The following is a 13,841-nucleotide window of genomic DNA, read 5'->3' as shown; positions in this document are numbered from 1 at the left end:
TCCGATTGGGAGAAAGTTTTGTTAGACTAGATAGAAGCACATTACTGCACGTTTCTTCATAAGCAAACCCATCAGCTGATACGAGTTCCCCTAGAACAAGAACCTCTGGCAATCTCCTCAAAATTTAGGGGACGTTTGCATTCTATAACGCCCAAGGATAAAGATCTGACTGAAAACAAAAACTCTGAATTCCTTACAGCGTCATCTGCCAACACAATGTATTGTCCTGGCGGAAAGAGGACCAAGGAGATTTTAATTTCATTTGAAACTGTGCATCAGCTTGATAGTGAAGCAAAAAGCCGCAGCAACAATCTCTCCACTCCACCCCCCCGTTTCAAAAAAAAAAAAAAAAGGGGGGGGGTAGAACTGGAAAAACCACATAAACTTTTACAAAGAAAATAAAAGCAAGTTTGACATGAAACCCCCTTCCTGTCTCGGGAAGTTCATTTTAAAGGTCCCCTCTGTAAATCTAAAGTGCAAACACCAGGCTAAGGTAGTGAGTGGCTGGAATTTGCATGCTGATAAGAGAAGGCTGTTGTACTTACAGTGACAGAGGGCAGGCTGCGGAAGAAAAGCTGTTTGTGTTAGCCTGAGAGTCACCCAGGGCTGCAATGAGAGGAGAAGAGAGGAGTGGGAGTGCCAAGCTGGATACACCTTCACCGCATCTCATCACATCTGCCAGCCTCTCTCTCCCTCTCTCTTTCATTTCCACATTCCCTTTGTTCCTGAAAAAAAAAATCTACACGTCACATCAGTCCCCAGATGCAGTCTACACCAAAGAAAAAAATGAATAATTCAATCAAACTGTGCATAGTCTCTAAGGCAATAAATCTATTGCACTTAAAGAAACGAAGGGTAATTACCGCTATAGAATTAGAATAAGGCCAGAGCGCGCAGGGATCCCAAGGTCTGTAAACTCCACGGTCAAATAAAGTTTCATTTATTTAATCCTTTGACAACCCCAATGTAAACCGAAGGGGAGGATCGGAACTTAGTCCGGTTGGGTTTGAGAATGCTTAAAGTGAATGTTATAAAAGGAGAGCGCCCGTGATCTGTAACAAACACAATGCAAGGAAGTAGAAGTGTTTCACTGCATCACCTCCAGGGTCCGTTCCCCCCTCCCTAATGAAGAGCAGACCACACTCCCACTTCCACCGGCTTCTGCTGCTCTCTGCAAGTGCAACGGGAATCGCTGGCAGCCAGCAGCCGCCTTACCTGCTCCTAGATTGCCTATAAAGCCTGAGAAAAACTCAGGGTAACCGGCAGTTTTGTTCCACGCTCTGGCGGAGAGAAGCCATGGGGGATTTGCACCGGCACGGACTGACTCAGAACGCTGCCCCTGACTTCTGGATTTGTGCTGGGCTGAGTTTGGGGACTGCCTGCCGGGGGGCGGGGGGAGCACGCTGGGGAGCGGAGCCCAGCTGGGCAGGCGGCGGCAGCTCTGCCGGAGCCCTGCGACAGACCGGCCGAGGTGGGGTGGAGGAGAGCCACGCTTTCCCCTCTCCTACCTCTAACGTTGCTCTCTCGGCTCGGAGGTAAGATGACTCTATATTGTGTTTATTCTCGTCGGGTAACTCGGGTCCCAGGGGCATGCTTCTGTATTAATGAGGGCGGCGGCTCGGGGCTGGGGCTCAGATCGTTATACTCAAATCGAGCTGGAGTTTAACGTCGGCATCTGCTGCTTTACACTTTCAGTCGCGTTCTTTGTAAACTTCTCCTGGGGGGCTGGGGGAGGAGAGAGACAAGGCGGGGGGGGGGGGGGGACACACGGGACAACCCCAGGTGAGCCCGTGCTGCTCGGTGACACGGACTCTCGCTCTAATTCGGGCGGGCTTTGTGCCGGCCGGGAAGGTTAAAACACCTTCCACTGACGTAGAGCATCGCGCATCTCCCGCACTTGAACGGCTTTAATAGGCAGTTTTGATTTATCCAAAACATTAACGGAACTGTTATTCTAATAAAGGTAAACTAGAACACACGCTTGCCTCTCCGCTCGCTTGGGCTTTGTTTATGTGCTTAAAACGCCACCGTGAGGCGAATACAAATAAAGCAGCGAGAGCAACCGCCTGCCAAGGAGCTCTCGGATTAGCACTTCGCGAAGCAAAACAAACAGCGTTAGCGGCAGCGCGAAAGTCACGGAAGGACCCGCTGCCAGCGGGCGCGGGGTCGGCGGCTCCGCCGCGGGAGCGCAGCCCGGCAGCCCCCTCCGCCCCGCCGGGCTCCGGGGCCAGTACACCCACGCTCCCGCTCGCTCGCTCTCGGGGCCGAGAGGAAAGAGGGTAGAACTTCGGGCGAACCGAGGGAGAGGGGAACGCACGCAGCAGAACCCCAGCAACGGTGTTTTCCTTAACCATCTGCCCCGAGACCCTCATCTTCCTTCGCCTTTCCCAGCAGCGAGAGCACACCCGACTCCTTCCCACGGAGGGACTCGGTGGGGCGAGGAAAGAGCACCCCGGCCCCTCTCCTCCCGCCGCCACCGCTCTCCGCAAAACGCCTCCGACCTCCCCGCTCGAAGGCAGCTTCCTCCTGGAGCGTGTGCCAGGGAGTGCTTCTGCCTCCTCTGCCCACCTTCCCCGGCCAAAACCAGGCCAGTTGCACTGCCCGGGCTTTCCTGGAGCATTTTCCTCCTCAAGTCTTCTAGGGGCTTTCAAGTCAGGGGCTGGGTTTAGAGTTTATAATCTACACTCGATTTATTTTTTTAATGGAAAAGGAATGGGGGGGGGGGGGGGGGAAGACGAGGCTGTTATGACCCACGAACAGTACCTGGGGTGACACTACTAAAAGTTGTGGGCAAGACTCAGCACAGTGAGTTTCTTAGGCACGCTCCACATGCAAGAAAGCTATAGGAATGGATCAGCTTTAGGAGACAGAGCCTGTTACCTCGGGGCACGACGCACCACAATACACTGCAGGTCTTAGCCCCACTCCCACGAAAAGCCTTAAATCAGGAAGGGGTCGTCTCCTGGGATTTTTAGCAGCTGGTGGGATTGATGCTCTCCGCCAGCCACCAGAAAGCATTCACCACGTCAGGGCATCCTGGCACCCAGAAAAGCACTAACTGCACCGGCAAAGTTGAAGCCGCCAAACTCTTGGCTACAAGTTGCACTGGCAGAGTAAGCTCTGCAAATGAATCATGAGAACACTAATAACAAGCTCCAAAAAATGGCAATTACTTTCAGCTGTGATTAGAAATCACATTAAGATTGGATGCCTGATACTTTGCAGGTATAGAGTAAAAAAAGAAAAACAGTAGCGTGACTGTGCAAACATTTCCACTGAAACGCATCTGCTCCTCCTATTCTGAGTATTTCACCTAACAGCTGGATTTGCCTACTTGTCATCTTAATCATTTTTCTACTCCCATCTCTGTGTAATAGGATGACCATAAAACACCGTTAACATATAAAAAAGCACTTCAAGATTAACAATGATTTTAAATGTATTTTTTCAGAAGCAACCCAAAGCCATGCAAGAGACGCTTACAGCAATCGTCACAGTCATACTAAGGCATCTCTTCCTTGAGCATACACCTGTGTGGCCTTGTGTATTATACTGATATTCCCAGCTTTAGCTGGGAATAGCTGCGCTTGTCTTGTGAATGAGGAAGGACGGGAAGATATACTGGCATATCTATACCCGCACGCACATTTGAGGAGCTGGGAGGGGACACATGCTAGAAGACCCCCTTACAGCCTGCAGTAGTCCTATTTTATATTACAGCCCAGAGTAAATTGCAGGTCAGTGATATAAACATGAAGGTTGCTGAATATTTTTCTCTAGAATGTCAACCACAGAAAAACCTTTGCTAAACAGAATGACTGCAAACCTCTATGAACTATTGTAAGGGTTTATCAGCACACCACAGTGCTTTTCTTTTTTCACTGGCAATGTCCCATTCTGACAGCACATGCTGGAATTCAACAGAGTATGTATAGACTTTATATTATAACACTGTATTTATTCCATCAGTTTATTTTTGTTTCATACCCCCCCCCCAAAAAAATCCCAACAACAAACCCACAATTTTTAAAGTTCCTGACCTAACTGTTGTGCTACGAACAAGGTATTATGTAAAAAAACAAAAAAAACCCCTGAAGGCTAGAATAAATATACAAAGCTGTCTTCGACCTGAGGATTGGCCCACATTGCAAATAAATGCATTGCCACTAAGCCACATATATATGCCACATGAACAGAAACAAAAGGAATCCTCGAGACAGGCCAATGATTTTGTATTTTATATTACTACCATCGTGCACTTATAAATTGCATTGGTTTTAAGATGTTCTTGTGGATTTGTGATAATATGGCCTAATCTTGTAGGCTAATGTCATTGTCAATTATTTCACCCAGAAGCTCAAGTCCTGTGCATGTAAAGTGCGTGCTTCTTATTAAGAGGATCAAAATGATGATGATGGAAAGGATAAGCTGTTTAGAAAATATCAAGACAAAAGGTGAAAAAGTCTACAAAGAAATTTGGGGATACAAAGTTGTTCCAGACTGTCCCATTTTGCCTGGAGCTTATAAATATCATGGCATATTGAACAGCTAGTATGGCTGTCTCCTCCCTTTGATCACCTCTTAGAACACTATACATTTTCTAACCAAAATACCCAATAGTAACTTCTTACAACAAAGTTGACTAAGAAGCAAATCACTGTATAAATCCTTCAAAACATGTTTAAATATAGCTTACTAAACTGGGAACATCAGGTAGAAACTGCTGAAAGTATTGAGACTGTTAAAAACTAAAATGCGACATGATCTCAACATATTTGAACATTCAATTATATGAAATGTTTTTCCAACATAATATCAAATTTAAGACTGAAGTAAAGTAAATGTGATCTGACTGCTTTGGAATCTTCCTAAGACAAATGACTGAAAGATCAAGGTGTTTTATTTCCTATTTGAATCAATGATCAATAAGTCTTATACACAAGAATCACAGGTTTTGAATATAAACCATACTTTTTCAGTAAGTGCAAGTTAGACCGAATTAAATAACCATGTTTTGAGAGCAAAACTCACTATTTTTTAAGTCACTGCGATCTATATAATTGTGAAGTAACTTGAATAAGGCATCTTACATTGGTCCTAAATTTTTTACTCAAGTAAAACATTCATTGATTCCAATGTGAGTGTTGCCTGAGTAATAGAGTTCCCTGTCAAACTGTTAAAATCAGCTAACTTGCTTCTAAAAGCCTGCAGATTGATGGAATAATGTGATTATACTAAGGTATGTATTTAATATGAAAAAAAAAAAAGTTACCAGGCAAAGCTTTTTAACATTTACAATAAAATAAGGCAATAATATAAGTAGATATTTTTAGGTGGTTTATAATTCTGTGCCTGGTCATGCAGACACTTATGCTTGTGACTTTATTTACGTAAGTCATGCCAGTGAATCAGTACTTTCATGTCACAAGTATTTGAGGTTTAGCATCTAGGACAATAGAAATAGGAATAGATTGGCTTTAAATATTCCACTAGCAAAACAAGACTATTTGTAAATCAACTGCAGTGGATTACACTGTAAGAGTTATTTTCAAATGTCATCTTTAAAAGTTTGTGACTGATGATATAATTTTTCTTTGAGTGAATAAGCTCTTCAGTAACATTACATAGCAGAGTTAGATTTTAAATATGTTCTTATAAAAATTAGAACTCTTTTACAAAAAAAACAACCTCAAACAAATGAAAAACACTGATATACACCTTTTACTGATTTTTTTTTAAATGAAGTATTGAAATCTTAGTTCTAATAAGAATATTAAGTAAATAAATGTTAACTCTACTCAGTGGTATTAGCATAGTTGAAACTGTAGTTTATAAATTTTTGAGAGCATCAGCATCATGATATGGTTGTCATAGAAACTGCAACAATATGTCATTTCAATTAATTTTACATGCAGTGATGCTGAGGTCTGTGTAACAATTCTTTTAAGAAGTTCTAGAAGTAAATATTGAAAAGCAGGAATAAAAATATGAATAGGCAACAGTACTCTTCAATTATTATTTAATTAACAAAACAGGGAGAATTCTAAATTATTTTAAAACTATAACCAAGCTAGAGAAACTGGTTAAGCAGACTTTGACTTCAAAACCACCAAAATTAAAAGACAAAAGCTATGGAAACATTCAAACTCTAACTGAAAAGAAGTATCTTTTTCCAATGAAGCAGCTTTGGAAAAATATGTAAAAAAAGATTTATTCCTGTTCAAGAAATAAAAAACATGAAATAGTTTTAAATCATGAATGTTCCTTTTGTGTGTGCAAGAAGCAAAAAGTCAAATGTTACAAATCCACGACCATAATACAAGATAAAAAAAAGCTTTAAAGGTAGGAAATGTAAGATGAATAGATTTATTTTTTCTGTATAATGCAGCTACTGTGTGTTATGAATGCTACCTTAAGTAAATCATTGCCAGACACACTCAACTGACATTAATGACTTGATTATTAGAACAGAAAAGCTAACCAAAATAAAGGCAGTGTTTTTTAAAAAATAGTAATTGTATTGTAGCAGTATAAAATGTATTTCTTTATTTTTGCTGTCATAGGACAGTATGAACATATACTCTTGTTTTCTTACTACATATATATGCTACAATACCTAATCCGATAGTTTATACATGAAAGAAAATACTGAGCAGATCCTAATGAGAAAAAAATGTAGATTTTCAACACATTTTACACAGTAATCAATAATTATATAGTATATTTTGTTTAAATTTACTGAGTTGCCACAGAGACTAGAATATGTAAGACCTTTCAAACTGGGGCATGAAACAAGCTGTTTGTAAGTAAATAAAAAACTATCAATATTAAAAAAAAAACCAAAAAAAGGAAAGAAAAAAAAAGAAGAAACACAGCCTAGAGAGGCTATCTGCAGTGAGAAAGGAGAAGCATCTAGAGCTATCCTTTCTGATAGGATTAAGGAATGCTACAAAAGAAGCATTTAAATCTCTAGTTTTCCCTGACAATTAACAATGAAAAGCAGATGTTTACAAAGCTATTTTACATGCTCGTTTATAAGATGCTAAAAGATGGTTTGTGGATGGTAAGAAGGAAGAGCTGGATAACTGCTTGTCTGGTGTATATTTAAAAGCATTTTCATTGGCTCAGTTATTGTTAATAATGAAAGAAACACTTTGTGCTGTATGGCTGTGACTATAGAAAACTGCCGTCATAAAGTCCTCAACAAACTCTTAAGATGCAATTTACAAAGATAATAATAACACAGAATTATTTCACTTCTCTGAATGCTACACATTTGCATACCAGGACTGTGTACAATATACTCATAATGCACATTCATAACAACAAGGACTTCTTAACATTGCAACAGCACAAGATCTGTGCATTAAAAATCTACAGTTCCAAGTTTTCCTTTTTGGTGGGAAACCATTTGTATAAACCAGATGCTCTGCATCTACACAGGGTAAGCCCACATTCGGTTCTGCACCTTTATTGAATGGGATCATATCAAGAAAATTATGAAACACTGGAAGGTAGCAACAATATTAATGAATTCCCTCTCATATAGAAACATGGCAAATTAAATTTTCACACAAATTTAAGAAGTCTGGTCTATAACTGTGAGTCAGGAGATGTGGCTTCTATTCCTGGCTGTGCTACAAACCTACAGAGTGTTTTTGAACAAGTCACTTACACCAAGTCACTTGAGTAGAAAAAAATTCAAAGAATGCATGCCTCGAGCTCAATTTAGACAGATCCGTATCTGCTTATATTGGATGCATGCAAATGTAGGCATATGTCTCTGAAAAGCTGAGGCCTACCCTTTTCGGACTTTTCATCTTCTTATTCTATTTCTCTACGTGGAGAGAGACTGTTGGGAGACTTAATTCATAAAAGACTCCTCACATATCAATTATATTTATGCATAACAAGATTACCATTAAAAGTCCCAGCCCTGCAAAGACTCATATGCACATTTCACTTCACACATTTGTAGTAGTCCAATTTACTCTAATAGAATTATTCACTCTGTATAATTCTAGGCATATAAACTTCTGCAGTATCAGGAACTAAGTTAATGGAATAGATAATGTGTAAAAATACTCATACAAGTTAGTAATGAGGTTCGGGCTTCACATTCTTAAAGTCCTACATCACATTCAATAGAAGGATTTAAAAATATTGCTATTATAATGTTCTGGTACAAGTAAGAGGATGCATAGCCAACTTGACATAAAAAATTTTGCTATCTTATCATATCTACATTTTCAAAACAAACAAAAACCTCTTTGAGGTGTGCAAAATAATTCCAAAAACTTCAGTTCTAATCATAAAAGATACTCATAAATCACCTGTGTGTTGCCACCATCCAAGCTGGTTTTGGCTTTTGCCCCAGACACTGAATAAATTCTACTTTCTGTTAATGCTTATGCTATTCCTACTACTTATTCAGTTGTGAATGAATATATTACACTAAAGTACAAAAAATATTTAATTCATATTAGTTGGCCAGATTTCATTTCTTTGATGGACACTTCCACAACTCTGACTTCCCAACTACAGGCTACTCTCTTGGACTAAAATTATGCTACGTATATAATGATATGCAAAGTAGGTCAAGTTTCCAACTTGCAGCTACAGCCATACTCAACTTCACCCAAATGGATACTGCTCGCATGGTTAAGACTAAACACACGTATAAATGTTTATAGAATTGGGGCTGAAAGTAGCAAACACTTTTCCTAATTTGGATGGATTTTTACCATAACACAAATTATTTACACAGAAAGCTAACAGCAAAGCATAATTGAAAATATTTTGTATACCTTTCAAAAAACACCATGGGGAAAATACCTTCCCAGCAGCTGTTATTGGTAGAGCAGATAGGGACAAAAGAAGGAAACAACTTCTCCCTCAGTCTGTAATAAGTCTGCACTGGTAGTGCACTAATGCCAAGTACCAAACAAACTAATACAATGCAGTTCACAACTGCCTATTTTTTCTAGTACCACGCTCCTCAGCCCAGAGACACAAAAGGTATCCTCCCTTCTCCCTCCCCTTCTTCACATAGAAATTATACTCCTGGCTGGGTCCTTGAACGCTGGCCTGCCACAACCACAGAGGAGGGGACACAAATTGCCTCTGTCTCAGTATTTTGCCATTATTTTAATTTGATGGCATGTTAGTAACATGGAAAGGTTAGATTTCTCAGACTAACATCTAAAATGTCTGTGACTAAGGTTTCTAATCTGTGGGGTTTTCTTTTTTTTTTAATTTTTCTTCTTTTCTGTTTTGAACATAGCTTTCAATTAGCTTTCTAATTTATGCAATAGAAAGACATGACCAAGGTGAACATTATAGGTTTTTTTTAAAAAATTAACTTAGGAAATGTTCAGCAAAGGAACCCATGCTTGTGGAAGTTGGAATTAAAAAGAAAAAGACATTGAGCAAAAGGAGAGCACTTTAGAATCAATATGGTCACACACACCCCAAATCCCCAACTCTTATGATCAGCAAGTAATAATTTCTTTAGTATGGTAATTTTCCACTTAAGGACTGAAACCTAAACCTAGATTGTAAAGCAGTATTCAAGGGGTCATAGCTTCTGCCTGTGTTTTTCCTGTCCTTTCTAGAACTCAGAGATGCAAAGAAAATTTGTCATGTTATAGTTTTTAATGTACCAAAGTGGGGAGAGTTGAGTGTGGAATTGGCAATGTCGTAGATTTGAATGCACGCATCTATTGTAGCCACACATGAGGAACTTTTATAAAATATCCTCCATAATCATTGTGTTCAGCACAGGTAGCAATTCCTAAAAATCAACACAAAATACTCTGACATTCTTTCTAAGGTTCTGGGTCAAAGGAGGTGAAACAAGGATTTGTTAAGGCCTATTTAATGAAAGACCGAGATAGGAAAAGACTAAAATCTGTGCTTTAAATGTAGTACACCATACCGAATCCTCTTTCAATTCTAAAAAACCCAATGCTCTCCTATACAGTATTTGGCACACTTGTTTTCTAAGACTGAAATTCAAACTTTTCAAAGCCCTTACATGAGCAACTTGATTTTTTCTGCTCAAAAAATTAATGAAAGATACAAATCCTTTGATTTGGAGAGAAGCTTTATTTTGTGGAGAATATTAAGTGATTTTACTGTTGATATTTTCACATTAATATACATTATTTATCTCCACAGGGTGGCGAAAAAGAGAAAATTGCAAAGACTTACTGGGTGGCAGGAAGTGGGATTCACTATAATCAACAGCAGCAGGGGACTCTTTGAGGTTGTGTTGCAAGATATATTCAAGATTTTAGCAGAAAGAAAATAATTGCATTTAATATTGTGCTGGTGGAAAATAACATATGTTCAATCTTTTCCAGCTTTTATACTTACATTCAGATTCAGACTCTTGCCCTTTAGATGCAGAGATACTATTCCTTAAGATCTGGATACTTTTTTTTTTTTTTAATGCACTTACGTAGAGAGTGTCCTATTATTAGCCAGCTAGAGCTTTATGCTACTTGTGAATTTTACTTCAAAAATTTGCTCAGGTTTCATGAACATACTCACTGGACAAAATAAACAGCTCCATGTTCAATAAGCAAGATATTACCAAAACATAATTAAGTTTCCAGCATTATTTTATTTTAGATTTTTTAATGAAAAACACAAAAATTATGTGCTTTCTCAGATGTTTGCTTAAAATTTCTTTCTGGGTCAGATCACTACACTTCTTACAAATTCAGAACGTCTTTAAAATGGATATAGTTCTGTCTGTGTAAAGAGTAACTGATAAGTTGATGAAGTAATTGAAGTATGTTAATACAAAAAAGCTGCCAGTCATATAAAGGTTTTCCACACTTAAAGGGGATAAAAATTTGTGCATGTGATAAACTAACATTGAGGCACAATTATATCTCATATAAGTTCAGGAAATTAAAAGTAGCTGTCTAGTCTAAGCTAATTGTGTAGAATTCCTTTATAATCAAATACATACATACAGAGAGGTACCTCCATAGCATGTTTCAATATTGCCCTGTTTTGCCCATGAATAACTGAAGTATAAGAGACAAACTGGCCACTGGAGGAGTCTGTCCCTTTCTCTGGATTTAAAAAGGACCTAGAGACAATTAATTAAGGCTAGATAGCTATCTTTTAGTGACTAAAGCAAGTGAGATGAATTCTATCTTGCACGACTATTGCAACCCTTGTCTAGTCTTACCATTTATTTACCTTTTTTCATTCTCCTGCTTTGTGTTACATCAGAACAGGAATCTTGGGGTAGACCATCATCTGTGTAAAATGCTAAAGGAACTGTGATCATTTACACCATATGCGGATCTGCCTATTCCTCCCCTATGAGTTTAGCTGCATACTTCAGGGAAATATATAAAATTATTTTTCAATGAAAATCTGTTAAAGCCCTATTTTTCATAACCCTATTGTTTTCTTAATTTTCTATGTAAGTACAAATGGTAGTACATGTATATATGTAGAAAAATACATCATAAACTTCTGGAATATGAAAGATGCCAGATCTGGGCTTTATATTGACATAGACTTACAGGTGTCCGCAAAAAGAAATTGGGAGTTGTATGTTGGAGGAGGAGTTGGGGGGAAACAATCTGCCATTCGAGAACAGTCCTCTTAAAAGTCATATCAAGGCTAAAGAGATTGGTTTAATTTGTAAAATGTAATATGTATACTTCACAAGCTGTAATTCCATGGTTACTTTACATGGCTTAATGGCTGGCATCACAGAATTTATTTTTGTTGCTCCACCCTCACTGCCAGCAGTAACATTAAGTGGCTACATATTCAGTCAGTTGAAGAAACTGCTCTGGAGTTGGGGAGGCAGGGAGAGGGGGTCTGTTGTGATTTGGAATAGCACAGCTACACAAAAACTAGTACTAGCAGAAGAAGGGACAGTGATGAGTGAATGGGTGCTGGTACGGAGATCATGCCAGCTTAAAGAAAGAGTGGAACTGCAGCCTGCAAGTGGGATTCTATGGCACCTTAATTCAACAAACATTCAGGTTGACAGAGCCTTGCCTCCCATCCTTTCTCTACCAACTAAGCATTTCTATTCTTTTCTTTGCATCAGCACTAACACCCACATAAGTGTGCAGGAGCCAACTCAGGGAAGTAATTTGTCTGGAAGCTAACCCCACAAAAGTAAAAAACAAAACAAAACAAAACAAAACCAATCAACCAAACAAACAAAAAATTTTTTCAGCCAGATCTGCTCCAAGGAGCAATTCACAGAATGATCAGACAAGCGCTAGTGCCAGCACAGCGCAGAAGGTAGAAACACAGAGCCAGAGACAACAGAGGAGAGGACAAGACAGCCCAAACTTAGACCAACTCCAGCTGTGATGGATCCAGAGCTGGAGCCACCCTGACCACTTAGAAGCTTCCTCTAAAACCTCTGCACTTGCTTTCAAAACACTATGATAGAATGAGTACATATACAGAGTTGAAATTACCAAGATGTCAAAGAAACAAAACCAGGACTCTTACACACTGAATGAGACAAGAAGCAAGAAAAAAATCCCCATGGTCTTAAAGCTATCTGGCAGAGTTTCTGTAGAATTTAACAGGCAAGGACACATAATTCCTGACTGGACTACCGGAACTATACAGACCCCACTTTTGAGTAAATTTCTACTTTCTAAGCCTTCATTGTGTAGTTTTGGGCTGACAGGAAGACATCAGCAGTGGCTTCAGAAAGCATTACTCATAGTTTACAGGACTCCACATCATCATCATTCTAAAACACATTATTCTACATATTAATTTTTGCAATGCAATCATCATGGAGATGAGAAGATAAGGTAGAGACAGCTTGAGAAGGATTGGAAAAGATGGAAACTGAGAAAACTAGGAGCTAGCATTTGGAAAATTAATAGTGCAGAAGACTGGACTTCTTTTCTCTGTGCAAATATCTAAATTCTGCCATCCCACATCCACAAAAAACCAAATCTTTTGTTACTTGAGGATTTATAAGTTTTTAAAACAATCAGATTTGCCCTAGCTTAAGTTTGTAAGGGCAACTATGTAGACATGATGAAGCGTTGGAAAACCGAATTTAAAAGAAAGGAGAAAAATCTTTATTCAGGGAGAAATAAAATCAACAACAAAAAGATTTCTAATATTACAGTCACACTGTAAACAAGAGAAACAAAGCCTAGTATGTTGACTACAGTAACAATATTAAGAAAAAACTATCTCTGTAAAAGATAGATTTTCTTAAAACTTTGGAAATTGCAGACAAAAGCTGAAGGGAAGCTATAAAGGATTGGCATGTCAATTCTTGAAAGAGAATAGGCTATTTGCAAGTAACTTTGATTAGACCGGTAAGCGAGCTACATGGGGACTGACTCAGACCACTGAGGTATTTGATTAGTTTATGTATGCAAAGTACATAAATAAATAAACAGATACAAGTTAGTAGGTTTAGATTTCCCATCTGCAGCCTGTACTAGTTGGAAGGAAGATAAAAACTGTCACTGATTTAGGGGAAAACATCTAAGAATAGATTAGAAAGTTTTATATTGGCACCTGACTTGCTAAGAAGGCCCAGAATGAAGGACTCTAAGACAAAAGTGACATGAGGACTGTGAAACCTCTGTTCCCACAAATACACATCAACTAGCAGACAGGTCTTTGAATCTAACTAGGATAAACCAGTATTTACAGATACGTTCGTGCTCCCACTGCTGTAGTATCTTCCTGTACCAAATTACAAATGTTCTACGGTCCTCTGCTGATAACTTAGGAAATTGGTATAAATTATATAAGGACATAAAAAGGTTTCCAAAAGTTAGGTGGAATGGTCAAGGTATGTTAAAGGTTAA

The sequence above is a fragment of the Haliaeetus albicilla genome, chromosome 16 (genome assembly GCF_947461875.1).
Source record: "Haliaeetus albicilla chromosome 16, bHalAlb1.1, whole genome shotgun sequence".
Taxonomy (NCBI): domain Eukaryota; kingdom Metazoa; phylum Chordata; class Aves; order Accipitriformes; family Accipitridae; genus Haliaeetus; species Haliaeetus albicilla.
This window is presented reverse-complemented; position numbering follows the sequence as displayed.